A 22,895-nucleotide genomic window follows, 5' to 3' on the forward strand; every position below is an offset into this window, starting at 1 on the left:
GTGCTGCTAATGCTAGTGCACTCCACACCTTGGGGCCGTGAATGCCTCGGGGCCTGGTACGTGGGTACCTTTTGTACCCCCCTGTCGCCGGGCATGCTTACATGCACCTGTGATGGACCAATAAATTGATTTGAGCAACTACCATTCTGTGTACGAGTGTGCACTTGTGTCTGTGCAAAGTGGACAAATAAGTACATTAGCCAAAAATTAAATGCACTTCATAAATGACTTCCACGGTTTTCTAAATTCATGGAAAAATGTCCTTCACTTTCAGTTTTAACATGTTTATATCTGCAGCTTTGCAATACGGCACTAATCAGAAAAGTGTTTGCAAGCATAGACTGATTTTGCGTCATAATTTTGCGATACCATTACTACTATAATACCATTACTATTTTCCTTTATGTTAGTCTAGAATTTCAATATTGGCTTTAATACTTTTGTAATCTCACACTTACATCTATAACAGGTGACTGTTTTTTCAAAAAGCTACATAAGCCAGGTTACTACCTTATGCAAGATTCTGTACAGCTATGGTGAGAATGCGTGTCCACTGATTTTGCGTCAACCACTGCTACCAATGCTATTAGTAATGCCACTTGTACATGGGCTAAAGTGGGCTGGAACGGGGCGGAACTGCATTCCGTCACCGGTGTATGGAGGCGGAACGCATTCCACCTCCACGGCCCACCTTGCCCAGTCTCCGCAGCTAACAGTGCTGTCCCATTGTGTGCAGCCCGGCCCACCCATAGCAATAGATGTAGCTCAGGTAGGCGTGCGCACTACAGGGACAGGACCCGCCTCCCCCCATCAGTGGCAGGATGGGAATAAGATGCGATAAAGTCACGGAGCGATGTCTCGTCTTATTCCCGTGGCATGCAGAGGAGCAGGGCAGACAGACACAAGGACCGCGCTGTGCTGCATGCAGTTAAGAGCGTGCATGCAGACAGCAGTGCCTGCCCAGTCTCTACCTCTTCATTTGGTTCCTCCTCCAGCAGCCCACACTAGCATACATCAGCAAGTGAGTGGAGGAGATGGGGTGGGGGCGGCAAACATATTACAAGTTTATGGGTTTATGAGTGATATTGTGAGGTTGGGAAGTTGTTAGTGAATGAAGCGTGGGGATGGGGTGTTGCTGGAATATTATTAGTTAATGTGGGGTGTATGTGCTGCTAGGGGTGTTATGTAATATAAGGTGTGGGCGTTAGTGCTGCTGGGGATGTTATTAGTGAATGACGGGTGTAGGTGTTAGTGCTGCTGGAGATGTGATTAGTGAATGACGGGTGTAGGTGTTAGTGCTGCTGGGGATGTTATTAGTGAATGACGGGTGTAGGTGTTAGTGCTGCTGGGGATGTTATTAGTGAATGACGGGTGTAGGTGTTAGTGCTGCTGGGGATGTTATTAGTGAATGACGGGTGTAGATGTTAGTGCTGCTGGGGATGTTAATAGTGAATGAGAGGTGTAGGTGTTAGTGCTGCTGGGGATGTTATTAGTGAATGACGGGTGTAGGTGTTAGTGCTGCTGGGGATGTTATTAGTGAACGGGTGTAGGTGTTAGTGCTGCTGGGGATGTTATTAGTGAATGACGGGTGTAGGTGTTAGTGCTGCTGGAGATGTTATTAGTGAATGAGGGGTGTAGGTGTTAGTGCTGCTGGGGATGTTATTAGTGAATGACGGGTGTAGATGTTAGTGCTGCTGGGGATGTTAATAGTGAATCAGAGGTGTAGGTGTTAGTGCTGCTGGGGATGTTATTAGTGAATGAGGGGTGTGGGTGTTAATGCTGCTGGGGTGTTATTAGTGAAAAAAGGGTGTGGGCAGAGGTTAAAGTGGGCCAATACAAGGTAGAACTGTGTTCTGGTACTTCTAATTGGAGGCAGAACACTAATCACTTAAACTAGTCACACAGGCAGACCCGAGAGGACTATAGGAAAATAGAAGGATCACGCTGAGGCGGCTTCAAGTCCCGGTCTAGGGACTGCCAGAAAGAATCAATAGTAGGCTGAGGCTGGCTTCAAGTTCCAGGCCTCCCTATGCGCCACCCACCGGCACCATGGCCACCCATATCAATAATGTGGTGGGGGGTGGGTAGCGCTAAAGAAGGAATGATTTAGCCTGACCTGACTCATCCAGACCCTCTGCCTGCGGCAGAAATAATGACATTGCGCGTCTGCAGCTAAAGGGAGCAGAGGAGCTGCCCTGACTCTGAGTACCCAGCCACACTGACGCTGAGGTAAGGGATAGCTGGAGACAGACCTGCTGCGCATCACATGTAATAAAAACAAACACATGCAATTGCATATTATATATTTATTTGTAAGTTTATAACTCATCTCAACTGCCTATGTTAATATATATTTTATATATTTGGACACGACATGACTGAGAAAAACTCTGTTGGTGATTCTGCTACTGTACATTGCTCTCCTCCACCCAGTATTTTTCTCTTTAGCCAGCCCAACAGACACAGTGTGAGATTATATAAATACACACACATATATACGAAGGATTAAACCTTTGAAACATTGAAGCATACAACTTTACATGTATGTCCTTATTTCCTGAGTGCCGCCGAAACAGTGTTATATATAAAGTCATATATGGCTGTCACTCAATGTAAATATGAACATCCACCGCGGTACCATTTAGGATGTATAATAGAGAAAGATGGGTTCCCTGGGTCAGGTCTGATTATCCCCCTATATATGTGACACATGCACACACAGGAACCAGGTAGCACTCTCCGGATTTAAAATAGGAAGAAGTGTATTCAAAATATAATCTCAAAGTGCATTAACAGGTACAGATGTTTCAACGCTGTGCAGGGATTTTTTTTACAAGGACTTTCTGTTATTTGCAGCATTTGTACCTTGAAAAAAACGCCCTGCGCGGCGTTGAAAAGTTTTCCTTACCTGTTATGCACTTTGAGATAACATTTTGAAAACACTTCTTTCTATTTGAAATCCGGAAAGTGCCACCTGGTTCCTGTGTGTGCATGTATCACACATATAAGGGGGGGGGGGGGGGTAAGCAGACCTGACCCAGGGAACCCATCTCTCTCTCTCTCTCTCTCTCTCTCTCTCTATACTGTATATACATATATTACATACAATATTAAACATACAGGTACAGTATGTGTTTATACAAGTTAAGGTAGTGGACAGTCCTCTGTTTTATTCTGTATCACCACATACCTGTATGTTTCATATTGTATGCACTATATGTAATTTTACCTTCACATGACATATAATAAATAATTTTACAATGTGAGCATCTGCCATTAAATGTGTCTGCTGGGCTTGCTAAAGAGAACAATATTGGGTGGAAGAGAGCAATGTAGCAACATCACTCACTCTGCAATTATATCATAATTGGTGATTATTATACAATGGCAGGGTGAGTGATGCTACTACATTGCTCTCTTGAGGGGACGGGATAGAGGTGTGACATCATCGGGTGGGAGAGGCTATGGCTGTGGCATCTGCAAGGTGGGAGGGGGTGTGGCCGTGGCACCTACAGGGGGTGATGAGTTCCACCACCTCTCTCGGACCACTTTAAGCAGTGCACTTGGACCAGCCCCGTGCTAGGTGCAAAAGATCCATCAGAAACAGATTTCCATTCTCTGTATGCATGACTCAGAATCACATGTAGCTTTAGACACATACCTATGTGAGACATCGCTTAAGTGTTGCCACTCATTTATCATATGTCAGTCACACAAAGCAAGACATTCAGAATCTATTGTGGGTATGGAGAAATGTGTAAATTTGCTGCTGCAGATGTGCTGTTTGGTACAAAATACTGTATGCTATTTGCATCATGAGCAGAGATGGGTTCGACTCAAAATATAATCCCTTAAATGTTATAGTATTATATGCTGCAAATTCATCAGCGATTTTGCCATCAAGAGAATGTAGACTAAAAGGGATACTTACATTTTTAAAGGTGTAACCATCATATATTTCTATCATTGTGTAAATTAGCAGAAAATGTATTTGTTGGTTGGCTGCTATGTTTTGGTGGAAGAGTGCTATTTAAAGCAATATTAATACAGAGTCTTACATATGCCCATATCTATCTATCTATCTATCTATCTATCTATCTATCTATCTATCTATCTATCTATCTATCTATCTATCTGCCTGCCTGCCTGCCTGTCTGTCTGTATATCAGTCTATCTGCCTGTCTGTCTATCATTGGTTACAAATTACATACCTAGCAGGTTACCCTCAGGTAACCTATCTATCTATCTATCTATCTATCTATCTATCTATCTATCTATCTATCTATCTATCTATCTATCTATCTATCTGTCTGTCTGTCTGTCTGTCTGTCTGTCTGTCTGTCTGTCTGTCTGTCTGTCTGCCTGCCTGTCTGTCTGTATATCAGTCTATCTGCCTGTCTGTCTATCATTGGTTACAAATTACATACCTAGCAGGTTGCCCTCAGGTGAGAAGGAAATTTAGCCATGGTCTCTTCCGTATGGTGCTTGTTTCAACTTGCACTTAATTGTTTCCTACTTATTAGAATGTGTGTCTGATGCACAAGTCCTTTTTCAGAGTAACTGTCAGTCACATTTTCAGGGCACAACATTCCTAAAGCAATATGTTAGTGGAATGCACAGTGCTGATAATTACAATGTGTTAACAAAGGAAACACTAATACTGTCTGTCAAGCTGTTACCATTGATGAGTGTTCTTTTCTCTAAATGCTGGTTTTACATCAGTTTCACTACAATAAAATAGTGTTTTGTGTAATTCTGCTATTAGAAGTTACATCATACAGAGCATCTTATGATTTTATATCAGTGTTATGAATGAAAAAGAATTCAAGACTGATACAACAGAAATATCAGAATTTTTGCAATGTGTTTTTTGTACCATATGGACTTATCATCATCATATTGTATAATGATAAAATATAGCTTTAAGGAGTTATCTAGTGCATGTGACTAACAGTTTGTTTAATGCTGCATCCAGATGATTTTTTTTTGTAGCATACTGGAAGCAATTTGTCACTTTGATACTTTGATATCATTTGTCTTAATATGATTGCGTAAAAAACACACCTTGGTTTACAAGTATTTTTTGTTTTGTTTTAAAGTACAGGCCTCTATTTACAGCTCCTAGGCAGCAACATGAAAAATTAAACAAAAACGCAGATTATTCAAAACCAAAATGTCTCTGCCTTTATTGATTTCTTTTTTTGGATACAGTTGTTCTGTTTTACGGGTGTAGTACTGGTGACCGGCGGTCTCCTGACCGCCGGTCACCTTACCGACGCCGGGATCCCGGCAGCATACCGACGCCGGGATCCCGGCGGGGAGGGGCGAGTGCAGCAAACCCCTTGCGGGCTCCCCACGCTGCGGGCACGGTGGCGACCTGCGGTCGCAACGGGTTCTATTCCCACTCTATGGGTGTCGTGGACACCCACTAGTGGAAATAGTCCCTGTTGGTCGGCATGCCGACCATCGGGATAGTGAGCCGTCGGGCTCACGGAGGAGGTCATGTGACTGTCGGTCAGCTGACCGGCGGTCACATGAATACCACCCCTGTTTTACAATTCAGCAATTGTTTTTGCTGCAAATCTCTTCCCTATATCTAGAATGGCTAATCACTCTTAATACACTGCAAACCATAAGAAACCGCACTACCTGAAATGACTAGCAGTGTCAATTTTGCCTATACTGTAGCTTAGACAAGTGCAAACCTACCAACATTTGTAATTCCAGAATTGGCACACAATGACATGACTGCTTTACATTGGGTGTGTGACATTAGAATAGCAAGCATCACCACACTGCTGCTGAAGTGCTAGGAGAGCCTTCCCCTATACACAGGACTGTTTTAACAGCATGGTAAGCCCTGGACAAAGCAATGCACTGGGGCCCCTACCCATGCATTCACGAGAACCATTTAAAAAAATCATAACATACCCTTCCTGTGGTTCTGTGCGGTATCTGCACAAGCTTCCTTCCATATAGTGAATGACTGTTAGCACTCTGGTGGATAGCTCTAGCCATCCACCAATCAGCATGCTGACAGCCATTCACCAATCAGCATGCTGACAGCCATTTACTGTCTGGCTGCAGGCTGGGAGGCAGATAAGAGAAGGCTGCCTAATCATTCTGATTGTGTGATGATGACCCACCCCTGCTATAAGATGACCCTGCCTCTAGAGAAACAGCAATTATTGCTGCCCCAGCAGAGGTGCCTGTCTCTGCTACATGTGGCAGGGGAATACATCCTGCAAATAATGCATATATGCCATTTGTGGGAATGCAGGACAGTCCTCTCAAGTCAGAATTGTCCCGCTGCAATTGGTGTATGGAGAAATATACTAGGTGAGAGAGATCTGACTGCTGTATGAAAACACAGATAATAGTACATGAATGGGGACAAGTAGAGCAAGTAGATCAGAGATGCCTGCATATATAAACCATACGTTTGTATTTTTTGTATGGCTGAACAGCCTGCTAATACACATAATTTGTTCACAGATATATTAACCACTTAACTGGCATGGTCAGATCACATGCGACCACGCCGCCCCACTGTGTCCCCCAGTTTTTTTCGAGGAGATCCATTCTGCAGATGTGCATAATATAATTTGAATGTTTAAAAAAATACTGTTTAAACTATGTTGGATAAAAACTTTGTAAAAAAATTTTTAAGAACGGTTTTGAAAGGAAAAATCATCAGTTAAGTGGTTCATAGTGTTTTCTAGGATACTGATTTTCCTATGGCTAAAAACAATATTATTTTTCTTAAGCTGAAGTAATATTGTTTTCTTAATTACTACATTTGGATAATAGGAAGATGGTAACCTCTGATTACACTGGGCATTGTCTTATGGGACACACTGAGAAAGTATTATAGTAAACAAAGTTATATTTATACAGCTGTTAACGCTGCATACATCAGAAACTAACAATTCTTGAGAAGAAGACCATACATTCCAGCAGCTTGACTAATTATTTATTAGGCTTAATTGCATTATTATTACACAACAGAACATATCTCTGTGAATAATTGTTGGTGTATGTTTAAAGGAAATTTGATGTTGTGTTTAGTAGTATAATTAATTCGGTGTGTTAGTATAATACATCTATAACTCTTCTATTGCTTTGTAGTTCTTATTATATATAAAGCACTAAGCCAACATTGCTTTCTGAATGTTTTTTAAGTTCAAAATATCAGTGAGTTATTTGTTATCAGCATGTGTCACTGATATGGTCCTATGACACTTTATGGAGAAAAAGGCTATTCACTTTCTTCGGCACTTTTTTTTGTCCTAGCCAGTTAAAGATTCATTGCAGGGTTCTCATTACTAACACTCACTCCTTCCTCACACTTTTCTGTTTGCAAACGCCTCATTTCCTAACGCACTCATGCTTAGGCACACATCAAAGACAAGTATGCTAAACTTGTGTGGTTTACACTAGAGATGTGCACTTGAAATTTTTCGGGTTTTGTGTTTTGGTTTTGGGTTCGGTTCCGCGGCCGTGTTTTGGGTTCGACCGCGTTTTGGCAAAACCTCACCGAAATTTTTTTGTCGGATTCGGGTGTGTTTTGGATTCGGGTGTTTTTAAAAAAAAACACTAAAAAACAGCTTAAATCATAGAATTTGGGGGTCATTTTGATCCCAAAGTATTATTAACCTCAAAAACCATAATTTCCACTCATTTTCAGTCTATTCTGAATACCTCACACCTCACAATATTATTTTTAGTCCTAAAATTTGCACAGAGGTCGCTGGATGACTAAGCTAAGCGACCCTAGTGGCCGACACAAACACCGGGCCCATCTAGGAGTGGCACTGCAGTGTCACGCAGGATGGCCCTTCCAAAAAACCCTCCCCAAACAGCACATGACGCAAAGAAAAAAAGAGGCGCAATGAGGTAGCTGTGTGAGTAAGATAAGCGACCCTAGTGGCCGACACAAACACCGGGCCCATCTAGGAGTGGCACTGCAGTGTCACGCAGGATGGCCCTTCCAAAAAATACTCCCCAAACAGCACATGACGCAAAGAAAAATTAAAGAAAAAAGAGGTGCAAGATGGAATTGTCCTTGGGCCCTCCCACCCACCCTTATGTTGTATAAACAGGACATGCACACTTTAACCAACCCATCATTTCAGTGACAGGGTCTGCCACACGACTGTGACTGAAATGACGGGTTGGTTTGGACCCCCACCAAAAAAGAAGCAATTAATCTCTCCTTGCACAAACTGGCTCTACAGAGGCAAGATGTCCACCTCTTCATCATCCTCCGATATATCACCGTGTACATCCCCCTCCTCACAGATTATCAATTCGTCCCCACTGGAATCCACCATCTCAGCTCCCTGTGTACTTTGTGGAGGCAATTGCTGCTGGTCAATGTCTCCACGGAGGAATTGATTATAATTCATTTTAATGAACATCATCTTCTCCACATTTTCTGAATGTAACCTCGTACGCCGATTGCTGACAAGGTGAGCGGCGGCACTAAACACTCTTTCGGAGTACACACTTGTGGGAGGGCAACTTAGGTAGAATAAAGCCAGTTTGTGCAAGGGCCTCCAAATTGCCTCTTTTTCCTGCCAGTATAAGTACGGACTGTGTGACGTGCCTACTTGGATGCGGTCACTCATATAATCCTCCACCATTCTTTCAATGGTGAGAGAATCATATGCAGTGACAGTAGACGACATGTCCGTAATCGTTGTCAGGTCCTTCAGTCCGGACCAGATGTCAGCATCAGCAGTCGCTCCAGACTGCCCTGCATCACCGCCAGCGGGTGGGCTCGGAATTCTGAGCCTTTTCCTCGCACCCCCAGTTGCGGAAGAATGTGAAGGAGGAGATGTTGACAGGTCGCGTTCCGCTTGACTTGACAATTTTGTCACCAGCAGGTCTTTGAACCCCAGCAGACTTGTGTCTGCCGGAAAGAGAGATCCAAGGTAGGCTTTAAATCTAGGATCGAGCATGGTGGCCAAAATGTAGTGCTCTGATTTCAACAGATTGACCACCCGTGAATCCATGTTAAGCGAATTAAGGGCTCCATCCACAAGTCCCACATGCCTAGCGGAATCGCTCTGTGTTAGCTCCTCCTTCAATGTCTCCAGCTTCTTCTGCAAAAGCCTGATGAGGGGAATGACCTGACTCAGGCTGGCAGTGTCTGAACTGACTTCACGTGTGGCAAGTTCAAAGGGCATCAGAACCTTGCACAATGTTGAAATCATTCTCCACTGCGCTTGAGACAGGTGCATTCCACCTCCTATATCGTGCTGAATTGTATAGGCTTGAATGGCCTTTTGCTGCTCCTCCAACCTCTGAAGCATATAGAGGGTTGAATTCCACCTCGTTACCACTTCTTGCTTCAGATGATGGCAGGGCAGGTTCAGTTGTTTTTGGTGGTGCTCCAGTCTTCTGTACGTGGTGCCTGTACGCCGAAAGTGTCTCGCAATTCTTCTGGCCACCGACAGCATCTCTTGCACACCCCTGTCGTTTTTTTAAAAAATTCTGCACCACCAAATTCAAGGTATGTGCAAAACATGGGACGTGCTGGAATTTGCCCATATTTAATGCACACACAATATTGCTGGCGTTGTCCGATGCCACAAATCCACAGGAGAGTCCAATTGGGGTAAGCCATTCCGCGATGATCTTCCTCAGTTGCCGTAAGAGGTTTTCAGCTGTGTGCGTATTCTGGAAAGCGGTGATACAAAGTGTAGCCTGCCTAGGAAAGAGTTGGCGTTTGCGAGATGCTGCTACTGGTGCCGCCGCTGCTGTTCTTGCGGCGGGAGTCCATACATCTACCCAGTGGGCTGTCACAGTCATATAGTCCTGACCCTGCCCTGCTCCACTTGTCCACATGTCCGTGGTTAAGTGGACATTGGGTACAACTGCATTTTTTAGGACACTGGTGAGTCTTTTTCTGACGTCCGTGTACATTCTCGGTATCGCCTGCCTAGAGAAGTGGAACCTAGATGGTATTTGGTAACGGGGGCACACTACCTCAAGAAATTGTCTAAGTCCCTGTGAACTAACGGCGGATACCGGACGCACGTCTAACACCAACATAGTTGTCAAGGCCTCAGTTATCCGCTTTGCAGCAGGATGACTGCTGTGATATTTCATCTTCCTCGCAAAGGACTGTTGGACAGTCAATTGCTTACTGGAAGTAGTACAAGTGGGCTTACGACTTCCCCTCTGGGATGACGATCGACTCCCAGCAGCAACAACAGCAGCGCCAGCAGCAGTAGGCATTACACTCAAGGATGCATCGGAGGAATCCCAGGCAGGAGAGGACTCGTCAGAATTGCCAGTGACATGGCCTGCAGGACTATTGGCATTCCTGGGTAAGGAGGAAATTGACACTGAGGGAGTTGGTGGGGTGGTTTGCGTGAGCTTGGTTACAAGAGGAAGGGATTTACTGGTCAGTGGACTGCTTCCGCTGTCACCCAAAGTTTTTGAACTTGTCACTGACTTATTATGAATGCGCTGCAGGTGACGTATAAGGGAGGATGTTCCGAGGTGGTTAACGTCCTTACCCCTACTTATTACAGCTTGACAAAGGCAACACACGGCTTGACACCTGTTGTCCGCATTTCTGTTGAAATACTTCCACACCGAAGAGCTGATTTTTTTGGTATTTTCACCAGGCATGTCAATGGCCATATTCCTCCCACGGACAACAGGTGTCTCCCCGGGTGCCTGACTTAAACAAACCACCTCACCATCAGAATCCTCCTGGTCAATTTCCTCCCCAGCGCCAGCAACACCCATATCCTCCTCATCCTGGTGTACTTCAATACTGACATCTTCAATCTGACTATCAGGAACTGGACTGCGGGTGCTCCTTCCAGCACTTGCAGGGGGCGTGCAAATGGTGGAAGGCGCATGCTCTTCACGTCCAGTGTTGGGAAGGTCAGGCATCGCAACCGACACAATTGGACTCTCCTTGTGGATTTGGGATTTCGAAGAACGCACAGTTCTTTGCGGTGCTTTTGCCAGCTTGAGTCTTTTCATTTTTCTAGCGAGAGGCTGAGTGCTTCCATCCTCATGTGAAGCTGAACCACTAGCCATGAACATAGGCCAGGGCCTCAGCCGTTCCTTGCCACTCCGTGTGGTAAATGGCATATTGGCAAGTTTACGCTTCTCCTCCGACAATTTTATTTTAGGTTTTGGAGTCCTTTTTTTACTGATATTTGGTGTTTTGGATTTTACATGCTCTGTACTATGACATTGGGCATCGGCCTTGGCAGACGACGTTGCTGGCATTTCATCGTCTCGGCCATGACTAGTGGCAGCAGCTTCAGCACGAGGTGGAAGTGGATCTTGATCTTTCCCTAATTTTGGAACCTCAACATTTTTGTTCTCCATATTTTAATAGGCACAACTAAAAGGCACCTCAGGTAAACAATGGAGATGGATGGATACTAGTATACTTATGGATGGACTGCCGAGTGCCGACACAGAGGTAGCTACAGCCGTGGACTACCGTACTGTGTCTGCTGCTAATATAGACTGGATGATAATGAGATGAAATCAATATATATGTATATATAATATCACTAGTACTGCAGCCGGACAGGTATATATTATATATTTATTATGTAATGACTGATGACGGACCTGCTGGACACTGTCAGCTCAGCAGCACCGCAGACTACTACAGTAAGCTACTATAGTAGTATGTATAAAGAAGAAAGAAAAAAAAAACAACCACGGGTAGGTGGTATACAATTATGGATGGACTGCCGAGTGCCGACACAGAGGTAGCTACAGCCGTGGACTAACGTACTGTGTCTGCTGATAATATAGACTGGATGATAATGAGATGAAATCAATATATATGTATATATAATATCACTAGTACTGCAGCCGGACAGGTATATATATTTATTATGTAATGACTGATGACGGACCTGCTGGACACTGTCAGCTCAGCAGCACCGCAGACTGCTACAGTAAGCTACTATAGTAGTATGTATAAAGAAGAAAGAAAAAAAAAAAAACACGGGTAGGTGGTATACAATTATGGATGGACTGCCGAGTGCCGACACAGAGGTAGCTACAGCCGTGGACTACCGTACTGTGTCTGCTGATAATATAGACTGGATGATAATGAGATGAAATCAATATATATGTATATATAATATCACTAGTACTGCAGCCGGACAGGTATATATATTTATTATGTAATGACTGATGACGGACCTGCTGGACACTGTCAGCTGAGCAGCACCGCAGACTGCTACAGTAAGCTACTATAGTAGTATGTATAAAGAAGAAAGAAAAAAAAAAAACCACGGGTAGGTGGTATACAATTATGGATGGACTGCCGAGTGCCGACACAGAGGTAGCTACAGCCGTGGACTACCGTACTGTGTCTGCTGATAATATAGACTGGATGATAATGAGATGAAATCAATATATATGTATATATAATATCACTAGTACTGCAGCCGGACAGGTATATATTATATATTTATTATGTAATGACTGATGACGGACCTGCTGGACACTGTCAGCTCAGCAGCACCGCAGACTGCTACAGTAAGCTACTATAGTAGTATGTATAAAGAAGAAAGAAAAAAAAAACAACCACGGGTAGGTGGTATACAATTATGGATGGACTGCCGAGTGCCGACACAGAGGTAGCTTCAGCCGTGGACTAACGTACTGTGTCTGCTGATAATATAGACTGGATGATAATGAGATGAAATCAATATATATGTATATATAATATCACTAGTACTGCAGCCGGACAGGTATATATATTTATTATGTAATGACTGATGACGGACCTGCTGGACACTGTCAGCTCAGCAGCACCGCAGACTGCTACAGTAAGCTACTATAGTAGTATGTATAAAGAAGAAAGAAAAAAAAAAAAAACACGGGTAGGTGCTAGGTGGTATACAATATTATATATATATTATATACAATTATATATATATATATATATATATATATATTAAACTCATAAACTGGTGGTGATTATTAAACTGGTGGTCAGGTCACTGGTCCCACTATCAGCAACTTGCAAGTAGTACTCCTGAGTCCTAAGCAGACAATCACAATATATATTATACTGGTGGTCAGTGTGGTCACAAACAATGGCAGTGTGGCTGGCACTCTGGCAGCAAAAGTGTGCACTGTACGTTATATGTACTCCTGAGTCCTGAGTCCTGCTCTCAGACTCTAACTGCTCCCCACTGTCAGTGTCTCCCCCACAAGTCAGATAATACAGTCACACTATCTCTATCACTTCAGCAAGTACTAGTAGTAGTAGTACTCCTCCTAATGCTCCCCAAAATTACTACTGTGTCTCTCTCTGTCTCACTCTCTTCTCGAATCTCTATAAACGGAGAGGACGCCAGCCACGTCCTCTCCCTATGAATCTCAATGCACGTGTGAAAATGGCGGCGACGCGCGGGTCCTTATATAGAATCCGAGTCTCGCGATAGAATCCGAGCCTCGCGAGAATCCGACAGCGTGATGATGACGTTCGGGCGCGCTCGGGTTAACCGAGCAAGGCGGGAAGATCCGAGTCGCTCGGACCCGTGTAAAAAAAACTGAAGTTCGGGCGGGTTCGGATTCCGAGGAACCGAACCCGCTCATCTCTAGTTTACACCCTCTGAACGATAGGTGCAATGTGTCTTAGCTAGCGACACTTGTCCATTGCTGACATCTGGGTGGTTTAAGGTAATTGGTGAGTCTAAAGTTTTTCCAACAAACCACAGACTATCAGAAACTTTTGTAAGGCACAACAGGCAATTGCTAAGATGTACTTTTACTTAGAACAGTTGGTAACTTGAAAACATTGCAAAAACTCAGTATGGAGAAATTATATATATATATATATATATATATATAATTACATACCAACAGGGCTTGGTTCATTGTAGGCTTTCCAGTCCCCTTAGGACCTTTGTCAAGACCTTTCAGACTTGGCAGCCAGAATGAACAAACCTGTCTGACTGTCCAGGAATAAAAATCCCACTCATATACCCCCTGGTTGGTTCCACATGACACATTTACTGGAAATGGCATAATCAGCGCAAACCGATCACAATGAAACTCGCTGAAATGTGTGCATTCTATCCCTCCCCCCAGGAGGGACACAATGCTCTGCTCCTGGACTTCCCTCTTAATTTATGATTGCCATCACCTCTGCTAAAACACCTTTCTAATCCATTAACCTGTTCAAAACAGGTTCCAGCAATCATAAATTAAAAGTCCAGAAGCAGAGAATTTTTGGAGAGGGTCATGTTTGGAGGTATGATCATAAGCTAAAAAGAACACCATTTCTTGGCAAACACATCAAATGCTGCAGGTTGAGCCTATCAAGCGCCACAGCGCTATCATCTGGTTGCCTTTCCCAGCTTGCGTTACATACCAGTGGAGGATAACCAGAAACATAGAAACATAGAATTTGACGGCAGATACAAACCACTTGGCATATCTAGTCAGCCCATTTTTATTATCCTTTAGGTAATCGCAACCTTTTTGAACCTTAATTCTTTGTAAGGATATTCATATGCCTATCCCAAGCATGTTTAAATTGCTCTACAGTCTTAGCCTCTACCACCTCTGATGGGAGGCTATTCCACTTATCCACTACCCTTTCTGTGAAATAATTTTTCCTTAAATTTCCCCTGAACCTGCCTCCCTCCAGTTTCAGTGTATGTCCTCGAGTTCTAATACTTCTCTTCCTTTGAAGAATGTTTCCCTCCTGAACTTTGTTAAAACCTTTGGTATATTTGAAAGTTTCTATCATGTCTCCCCTTTCCCTTCTCTCCTCCATACTATACATGTTAAGATCTTTTAGCATTTCCGGGTAAGTTTTGTGATGTAGGCCATGCACCATTTTAGTTGCCCTTCTTTGTACACTCTCTAATGTATTTATATCCTTCTGGAGATATGGTCTCCAGAACTGGACACAGTATTCCAGATGAGGCCGCACCAATGACCTATACAGTGGCATTATTACTTCTCTTTTCCTGCTACTGATTCCTCTCCCTATGCAACCAAGCATCTGACTTGCCTTTCTCATTGCTTTGTTGCATTGCTTTTCTGCCTTTAAGTCACTTGAAATAGTGACTCCTAAATCCCTTTCCTCCTCAGTAGTTCCCATTATAGTACCCTTGATACTATATTTAGCCTTTGGGTTTTTGAGACCCAAGTGCATGATTTTGCATTTTTTAGCATTAAACTGTAGTTACCATGTTCTTGACCATTTTTCAAGCCTAGCTAGGTCATCAATCATTTGTTTTACCCCTCCTGGTGTGTCTACCCTGATGCATATCTTTGTATCATCTGCAAAAAGGCATACTTTCCCTTCAATACCATTTGCAATGTCACCAACAAAGATATTAAAGAGAACTGGTCCGAGTACAGATCCCTGGGGAACTCCACTGGTAACATTTCCCTCCATAGATTACACTCCATTTACTACAACTGTCTGTTTCCTATCCTGCAACCAGTTTCTTATCCATTTAACTATTTTATAATCCACCCCCACACTTTCAAGTTTATTTAGCAGTCTGCGATGTGGGACAGTGTCAAATGCCTTACTAAAGTCTAGATATGCTACATCTACAGCTCCCCCTTGATCTATTATTTTCATCACAGAGTCAAAAAAGTCAATAAGATTTGTTTGGCATGATCTCCCACTAGTAAGTCCATGTAGTTTTGGATCCTGTAAATTGTTTGATTTAAGACAATCCACAACTCTTTCTTTTAGTAGTTTTTCCATTACTTTCCCTACTACTGATGTAAGGCTTACTGGTCTGTAGTTACTTGCTTCTTCCTTGCTTCCACTTTTGTACAGTGGAACTACATTTGCTCTTTTCCAGTCCTCTGGAATGGCACCTGTATTTAAATAATTCTGTTAATGGTGCCACCAGCACATCTTTTAGCTCTTTTAGTATCCTTGGGTGTATCCCATCTGGCCCCATTGATTTATCCACTTTTAGTTTTGAAAGTTCAGTTAGGACCTTCTCCTCTGTAAATGTACTTTCATCTACCTTATTTTTATGACTGTCCTTGCAACATAACTGGGGCCCCTTCCCTTCTCCTTCTGTAGTAAATACTGAGCAAAAATAATTATTTAGGTAATCTGCTTTTGCCTTGTCTCCCTCCACCAAATTCTCACTCTCTGTCTTAAGTCTTATTATTCCTCCATTTGATTTTCTCCTTTCATTTATATACTTAAAAAAAGTTTTGCCCCCTTTATCTACTGACTGGGCCATTTTCTTGATGCTGCTTGAAAAAGGCTATTAAAAAGCCGAAACATCGCTAAGCTAAGCAAGGCTGTTCGAATTATTTATCCTGTTGATCAAGTCCGCAGAGTGCCGTGTTTTTGGACTGTATGCTGATTAATACCAATGAGCACCGCGGCGGGATGATAGAGGAAGTGTGAGTGCCGGTTATATGCTTGCTACACATATATATATATATATATATATATATATACTTAAAATGGACATTAAGTAAATATACACTTCGCACACTAAGCCTAAGGGGTGGGGAGGGAGTTTGCAACCAAGAGGCGCTACAAGCATAGTGCCTCCTTCTGCTATTCAGTGGCCTTGTCAGCAGGGAGTGAGATAGAATTTATTTATTATTATTTATTAGCAGTTTCTTATATAGCGCAGCATATTCCGTTGCGCTTTACAATTAGAACAACAATTATAGAACAAAACTGGGCAAAGACAGACAGACAGAGGTAGGAAGGCCCTGCTCGCAAGCTTACAATCTATAGGGAAATAGGCATTGATACACAAGGATAGATGCTACCTGTCACATAATGGTTCCCCAAGTTGCTAGGTTCTTAATGGGTTGTATATGATATGATCACCCAAGATAGAAGAGCTGATGCGGGCACAGTGTCGCATGCAATGATGCAATGATGGTGGTGTCATTCATTACTATGGCGCATGCGCTGGCCGCAATGTAGAAACAATATATTATGTATAATGGGATTAAATGCTGTTCAACCCTTATTTTCTGATTTGATAGACACGCTGGGTTACCAGCCTCTTGAGAGCACATGGAATTACCCCAGCATGCATACATGATTCTGCACCACAACCCATAGGGTTAAACGTTGTATAGAAAGACAGGTATATCCAGTCCAATGTTAATAGGGATTGTTGAACTCCTTAGGTTGGCCCCAATACCAGCAGGACAAATAGAAAATACAGGTACATTAATCAGTCCTACAATCATGCCTTCAGCAAAACAATTTTGTATAAAGGTTAGGCTTTCCTACCCAGTTTTGTATAGCTGTATGCAGAATCACACATATGCCATGGAAAGTATGATCCTAGAAGTGTCAGCAGATTTGAATGTATTGCCTACCCTCCTCTGCTTTCCTCCATCTTATCTAAGATATTGGACTATTGGTCGGAGAATGAGAGAAAGGGAGGCCAGCAAGGAGATGGAGAGTATCTAGCAGGAGGGGTGTATGGTTGCTTCCCCTGGAGCTAAAGGTATTGTAGGGGGAGCAGACAGTACCCACTGGAGAGTATAGAAAACTATTTAGTAGCTTATGATGCAGCCTGATGTCAGTGCAGCTGGGCAGTTTCTAACAGAAGGAGCAGCCCAGAGATGCCAGGAACCTGTATTGAGGACGTCGGGGACGTGCGGTGAGCTAAATGGCTCAGGAGGCACTGGCTAGCACCAGAGCCAGGTTTACACACAATATATGAGCCAAAGTGTATATCTGGGCTGTTAGGCGCCGAGGGTCCGCCCGTCAGTGCGGCCCGGCGCCTAGCAACTAGGGACGCCGCAGGCACACAGCCGCCGGCTCCCTAGCAACGCTAGACGCCGGGCGCACGGAGCCGCTCAGACCATAGCAACGGGGACGCCACTGTCGGACCGCGTTCCCCGTTGCTAGGTCTAGATAATGAGTTCATTTGTATCCTGGCCGTGCAGCATGCAGCTGCACGGCATGATGTTTATTATCCTGTCTGGATCCTGATTGGAGGGTTCCCAAATAAAGGCACTCTCAGGACTTCTTACAGACGCCGGTGATAGCTTCCTGTTTGCTGAGTCTGTTACAGAGAGTTTCCAGTCCTGCTCTATCCGGTTGTTCCTGTCCTCAGTGATCCAGTACTCGGAATTTGTCATCTATTCCTGGAGTCCGACCGAGCACCTTTAACATCCTGTGGTGTTCGTGAGTCGCGGCGTAGCCGTGTGTTGCGGCCTGACCGCTTACTATTTATTATTTAGTTTCTTTGTGTTCCGGAGTTTTTGCGGAGGATTCCGCTCCCACAGATCCACTCTGGTATCCAGCGGTGCTGGATAGGAGTAACGGATCAGGGGATCTTTTGGTTGTCCTTTTCCCTGGCGGTTTGTCCGCACATACTTTTGGCTTAAGTTAGATAGCTTGTAACCCCTGGCCTGGTTGCTTAGTCAGAGGGCCCCTTGTTATCACCCTGTCTCGGATTTCCCTTTGTCTCCCATTAAGACCTGAGGGGGCATCGGGGTTGGGCAGACATAATCCGCCCTTCGAACGCGGCTGCCATGGGCTCAAGCAACCATAGTCTCGCAGGGGATTTCTGACAACACGGGCGAGACAACGGAGTTAGGGCGCCAGGGGTTACTAGGCTTTCCTGCTCCCGTAACCAGCATATCTTTCCAGTACCCAGACCTCTGCCATAAGATCTCCTCTGGTCTTGAGTACGGGAATCATAACATTATCACCGGCCAGACTAACATTTAAAATTAAACAGGAGTTAATTTTTTCCTTTATTCTGTTGGGAGATTTGTCAGCCTCATGAATCCCACCGGTGTTGGGCCAAATCCTGGCCAGCTTTTAGTTAGCCAGATTCAAGAGCTTACTCAGATGGTTCAGGATCTGTCCCTTCGGGTGAGGTCACAGGAAGATCTGTTACGGACTTCCCCGAGGGTCATTCCTGAACCAAAAATGCATCTGCCTGACCGTTTTTCTGGGGATAGAAAGCAGTTTTTTAATTTTAAAGAGTCTTGTAAACTGTATTTTCGTTTAAGACCAGTCTCCTCAGGTACTGAATCTCAGCGGGTAGGAATTATTATTTCTTTGCTACAGGGGGATCCTCAGACCTGGGCTTTTGGTTTAAAGACAGACGATCCGGCTTTATTGTCTGTAGACGCCTTTCTGGGGTCTTTAGGGCTATTGTATGACGACCCTGATAGAGAGGCATCCGCCGAGAGTCAGTTGCGTGCTCTCAGACAGGGTAGGAATCCCGCAGAGATTTATTGTACGGAGTTTCGCCGTTGGTCGAACGACTGTGGATGGAATGACCCAGCCCTGCGCAGTCAGTTTCGCCTCGGCTTATCCGAGTCTATAAAAGACAGTCTCCTTCAGTATCCCGCTCCTGAGACGCTCGATAAACTCATGGAGCTCTCTATTAAGATTGATCGTCGTCTCAGAGAGCGGAGGGCTGAAAAAGGAGCATCTGTCGGGTCTACTCCTTGTGTTTTTTCCATTCCTGTGGACATAGAGGAGCCCATGCAGATAGGCCTCTCCAAACTGTCTCCTGAAGAAAGAACCAGAAGGCAAAATTCTGGTCTTTGTTTATACTGTGGGGGTAAGGGACATTTTGCCCGTAGTTGTCCGAACAAGTCGGGAAACGCCTCGACCAAGTGAGTTGTGAGGGGGTTCACTTTGGTCTGCAGCTTATCTCCTCAAATAATTCACTGTTGGTTCCAGCTAAGGTTTCCTTTGGCAGCCTCTGTTCCTCGGTCTCGGCTTTTGTGGACAGTGGAGCTGCAGGGAACTTTATGGATTTAACATGGGCCAAGGCCTTAGGTATTCCTCAGTTAGCCTTGGGTAGGTGTATCACCATGCATGGTTTAGATGGGAGTCCCTTGTCCAATGGGGTTATTTCTCTCTGTACACCTCCTGTTCTACTTTCGGTAGGAGCTCTGCATTCTGAAAAGATTGAGTTTTTCCTTACCCATTGTCCAGCAGTTCCTGTGGTTCTGGGTCACCCTTGGCTGGCCTTTCATAATCCCATCATTGATTGGCAGTCGGGGGAGATCTTACAATGGGGTACCATCTGTAATAAGGAATGTATTACGCTTCCCATCAGAATAGCTGCTGTCATTCCCGCACCCATTCCTGTGGAATACCAGGATTTTGTTGATGTATTTTCCAAGGGCAATGCGGATATTCTGCCTCCCCATAGGCCTTATGATTGTGCTATTGAGTTAATTCCTGGTGCCATTTTTCCTAAGGGAAGGTTATATGCATTGTCCGGACCTGAAACTGTGGCCATGAATGAGTATGTTAAAGAAAGTCTAGGGAAAGGATTTATCAGGCCATCTAAATCCCCTTTAAGTGCAGGCTTCTTCTTCGTGGAGAAGAAGGATGGATCACTCAGACCTTGCATTGACTTTAGAGCCTTGAATAAAATCTCAGTAAAGAATACTTACCCTTTGCCGCTGATTTCTGTCCTCTTTGATCAGCTACGTTCGGCTGTGATTTTTTCTAAGATTGACCTGAGAGGAGCATATAACCTTATCAGAATCAAGTCAGGGGATGAGTGGAAAACGGCATTCAGTACTCAGTCAGGCCACTATGAGTATCTGGTTATGCCATTCGGCCTGTCCAACGCTCCGGCAGTTTTCCAGGATCTCATTAACGATGTGCTCCGTGAATTTCTTGGAAAATTCGTTGTAGTCTACTTAGACGATATTTTGATATATTCTGACTCTATAGAACAACATGTTACCCAGGTGCGTCAGGTTCTAAAGAAATTACGTGAAAATCACCTATATGCCAAGCTGGAGAAGTGTGAATTTCATGTCACGGAGGTATCCTTTTTAGGGTACATTATTTCCCCTCGGGGATTCTGTATGGAACCAAAGAAGCTCCAAGCCATCCTTAGTTGGGCACAACCCACCAATTTAAAAGCAATTCAGCGCTTTTTAGGGTTTGCGAATTACTATAGAAGATTTATTCACTCTTTCTCTGACCTAGTTGCTCCCATTGTGGCACTGACTAAGAAGGGAGCAGATCCTACCAACTGGTCACATGAAGCGGAGTTATCTTTTCAGGCCTTGAAACAAGCCTTTGTCTCAGCCCCTGTCCTCAGACATCCCAACCCAGATTTGCCTTTCATTGTTGAGGTTGATGCCTCGGAGGTTGGAGTAGGGGCCATCCTATCTCAGAAGGATCCGGATTCCCTAGAATTACATCCCTGTGCCTTTATGTCCAGGAAATTCTCGTCTGCTGAATCCAACTACGATGTTGGTAACCGGGAATTACTGGCTATTAAATGGGCTTTCGAGGAGTGGAGGCATTGGCTTGAAGGAGCCACTCATACCATTTCAGTTTTGACTGATCACAAAAATCTTCAATACATTGAATCAGCTAAACGGCTGAATGCCCGGCAAGCTCGTTGGGCTTTATTTTTTACTCGTTTCAAGTTCATTATCACCTTCAGGCCAGGTTCCAAGAATACCAAGGCAGATGCCCTGTCACGCAGTTTTCTTCCAGTTCAAGACAACAGTCCTGTTACTCCCATACTTCCGTCTTCAGTCATTCGGGCAGGCCTCACACAAGATTTATTTACCCAGTTAAAGCACCTTCAACATCAAGCTCCTGGAAATACTCCTGCTGGTCGTCTTTATGTCCCCGAGTTTTTGAGAGCAACAGTTTTGACAGAGTTTCACGATAGCAAAGTTGCCGGGCATCCGGGGATCGCTAAAACCTTTGAATTAGTTTCCCGCTCGGTATGGTGGCCTGGTCTTTCCAAAGACGTTAAGGAGTTTGTTTTTTCTTGTCAGGTCTGTGCACAGCATAAGGTTCCCCGTTCCTTGCCTATCGGTCAACTTATGCCCTTGAATGTTCCTCTTAGGCCATGGTCTCATATTTCCATGGATTTTGTGGTGGACCTCCCTCTGTCAGCCGGATGCCGAGTCATATGGGTGGTACTGGACCGTTTTAGCAAAATGGCCCATTTCATTGCTCTTCCCCGATTGCCATCTGCCCAGGGATTGGCAGTTTTGTTCCTCCGCCATGTTTTCAGACTCCATGGGTTACCCACTGATATTGTTTCTGATCGGGGTCCACAATTCATTGCACAATTTTGGAAGTCTTTTTGTGCCTCATTAAAGATGAAATTATCTTTAACGTCTGGCTACCATCCCCAATCCAACGGGCAGACTGAGCGAGTTAATCAGTCATTGAAACAATATTTGCGTTTGTACTCGGCCAAACTCCAAAATGACTGGTCTGAGTTTCTTCCGTTAGCAGAGTTTGCTTACAACAATGCCTGTCATTCCTCCACCAATGTATCTCCATTTTTTACAGTTTTTGGTTTTCACCCCAGAGCTAATTCCTTTTTTCAACATTCCTCTGTCTCCTCACTGACCTTGACCTCTCATCTCAAACTCATTTGGAGAAAAGTGCACCTGGCTCTCAGAAAAGCGGCATTTCGGGAGAAAAAATTTTCTGACAGGCTCCGGCGGCCGTGCACTTTTAAAGTTGGAGATAGGGTATGGTTGTCGACTCGCAACATTAAACTTCGACAAACCTCAGCCAGATTGGGTCCTAAATTTATTGGACCATTTCATATTATCAAAAAAGTCAACCCAGTTGCTTTCCGGTTACGTTTACCAAAAACTTTACGGATCGGGAATACCTTCCATTGCTCCTTGTTAAAACCATATGTTTCGTCCAGTAGATTTCCTCGCAAGATCCCTCAGGGGAAATCACCAATAGATGTACAGGGTCAGCAGGAGTTCTTGGTGGAGAAGGTTCTCGATTCCAAGTTGTCCCGGGGTCGGCTTTATTTTTTGGTGCATTGGAGAGGTTATGGTCCAGAAGAAAGGTCTTGGGTCCTGGATGAGGATCTCCATGCTCCACGGCTTAAAAAGGCATTTTTTCGAGAATTTCCTCAGAAACCTGGCTTTAG

The 22,895-nt window shown here is 44.1% G+C and overlaps 1 protein-coding gene across 3 annotated transcripts in view; it reads left to right on the forward strand.

Annotated features, from left to right (window-relative positions):
* Positions 1-22,895, forward strand: part of SEMA3D (semaphorin 3D) — a 293,106-nt gene that overhangs the window by 215,570 nt on the left and 54,641 nt on the right. The gene's annotated exons all lie outside the window — the stretch shown is intronic.

The sequence above is a fragment of the Pseudophryne corroboree genome, chromosome 6 (genome assembly GCF_028390025.1).
Source record: "Pseudophryne corroboree isolate aPseCor3 chromosome 6, aPseCor3.hap2, whole genome shotgun sequence".
Lineage (NCBI taxonomy): Eukaryota > Metazoa > Chordata > Amphibia > Anura > Myobatrachidae > Pseudophryne > Pseudophryne corroboree.